Source organism: Petromyzon marinus, unplaced genomic scaffold, assembly GCF_048934315.1.
Source record: "Petromyzon marinus isolate PM22_M1 ecotype Great Lakes invasive population unplaced genomic scaffold, UKy_Petmar_22M1.pri1.0 PM_G_Scaffold_21, whole genome shotgun sequence".
Lineage (NCBI taxonomy): Eukaryota > Metazoa > Chordata > Hyperoartia > Petromyzontiformes > Petromyzontidae > Petromyzon > Petromyzon marinus.
Genome location: NW_027422773.1, coordinates 1,185,001 through 1,187,500, shown reverse-complemented (window position 1 = coordinate 1,187,500; position 2,500 = coordinate 1,185,001).

Genomic DNA, 2,500 nt, shown 5'->3' with positions numbered 1-2,500 from the left:
ATATGTTTCACGGATAGACCCCGTGAAACGCTAGAAATTGGCGGGGATGTGTCTCTTGTGGCTCACGGGGCTGTTAGGGTGGCACAGAACTCCCTCGGAATGGGAAAAGGGGTCATTTTCGTGTTGCCACATTGCATAGGAACGCCATGAAACTTCCAGAGGCATTTGCAGCAGAAAGGCACGTGCACTCAAAAATTTTAATATTTTTCACGCATAGACCCCGTCAAACGCTAGAAGTTGGCGGGGATGTCTCTCTTGTGGCTCACGGGGCTGTTAGGGTCGCACAGAAATGCCTCGGAATGGGAAAACGGGTCATTTTTGTGTGGCCACATTGCATAGGAACGGCATGAAACTTCCAGAGGCATTTGCAGCAGGAATGCATGTGCACTCAAAAACGTCTATATTTTTCACGGATAGACCCCGTGAAACGCTATAAATTGGCGGGGATGTCTCTCTTGTGGCTCACGGGCGCTGTTAGTTAGGGTCGCACAGAAATCCCTCGGAATGGGAAAAGGGGTCATTTTCGTGTTGCCACATTGCGTACGAACGGCATGAAACTTCCAGAGGCATCTGCAGCAGAAATGCATGTGCACTCAAAAACGTCTATATTTTTCACGGATAGACCCCGTGAAACGCTAGAAATTGGCGGGGATGTGTCTCTTGTGGCTCACGGGGCTGTTAGGGTCGCACAGAAATCCCTCGGAATGGGAAAACGGGTCATTTTCGTGTTGCCTCAATTGGCATACGAACGGCATGAACCTTCCAGAGGCATTTGCAGCAGAAATGCATGTGCACTCAAAAACGTGAATATTTTTTCACGGATAGACCCCGTCAAACGCTCGAATTTGGCGGGGATGTTTCTCTTGTGGGTCACGGGGCTGTTCGGCTCGCACAGAACTCCCTTGGTCCACCTGATTCGTGCATACAGGCAGCAACTAAAACTCTGTAAACCTGCTGTGAGGACATCTAAACAGTGGACCAGTGAGGCTGTGGAAGATTTGCGGGCGTGCTTAGACTGTACTGACTGGGATATGTTCACGACTGCTACCAATAGTCTGGATGAACTCACAGAGGCTGTGTACATCAGCTTCTGTGAGGACTGCTGTATCCCAACACGTACCAGGGTGAACTTTAACAACAACAAGCCCTGGTTCTCAGCAAAGCTCAAAAGGTTGAGGTTGGAGAAGGAGGAAGCGTTTAGGAGTGGGGATAGAGACAGATTCAAGGAGTCGAAGAACAGGTTTAGCAAAGCGGTGAGAGAGGCTAAACGACTGTACTCAGAGACACTAAAACACCAGTTCTCTACTAACGACGCTGCTTCTGTCTGCCAAAGGGCTCAGGCACATCACCAACTACAAACCCAGAGCGCCCCACACCACTAACGACTCCCGCCTAGCCAACGACCTGAACGAGTTCTACCGTAGATTTGAAAGACAATTGGACTGTCCTGAACCACCCCTTCCCACCCAAGAGGCCCCATCCCCCACCCATACTACAGAAACGACTCTCTCCTTTCAGGAGGGAGAAGTTAATGGGCTTTTCAAGAGGCAGAATCCACGCAAAGCAGCCGGGCCGGACTCTGTCTCTCCAGCCACCCTCAGGCACTGCGCTGACCAGCTGTCTCCGGTGTTCACCAACATCTTTAACACCTCCCTGGAGACATGCCATGTACCAGCCTGTCTCAAGTCCTCCACCATCATCGCTGTGCCCAAAAAGCTAAGGCCAACAGGACTAAATGATTACAGACCGGTCGCCCTTACATCTGTGGTAATGAAGTCTTTTGAGCGCCTGCTCCTGGCACACCTCAAAGCCATCACAGACCCTCTCCTGGACCCCCTTCAGTTTGCCTACAGAGCCAACAGGTCTGTGGACGACGCAGTTAACATGGCCCTCCACTTCACCCTACAGCATGTGGACGCCCCAGCATCCTACGCCAGGATCCTGTTTGTGGACTTCAGCTCTGCCTTCAACACCATCATCCCTGCCCTGCTTCAGGACAAGCTCTTCCAGCTGAACGTGCCCTACTCCACCTGCAGGTGGATCACAGACTTCCTCTCTGACAGGAAGCAGTGCGTTAAGCCGGGAACAGAAGTCTCTGACTCCAGGTCCATCAGCACGGGAACTCCTCAGGGCTGCGTCCTTTGCCCACTGCTCTTCTCCCTGTATACCAACAGCTGCGCCTCCAATCATCTGTCCGTCAAACTCTTGAAGTTTGTCGGACGACACCACCCTCATTGGGCTGATCTCTGGTGGGGATGAGTCTGACTATAGGTGGGAAGCTGACAACCTGGTGACCTGGTGTAGCCAGAACAACTTAGAGCTAAATGCTCTAAGGACAGTTGAGATGGTTGTGGACTTCAGGAAGAATACAGCCCCACTCACCGCCATCACCCTGTTAGACTCCGCAGTCAAAATTGTGGAGTCCTTCCGCTTCCTGGGCACTATTCTCTGCCGGGACCTCAAGTGGGAACTGAACATCAGCTCCCTCGCCAAGAGAGCT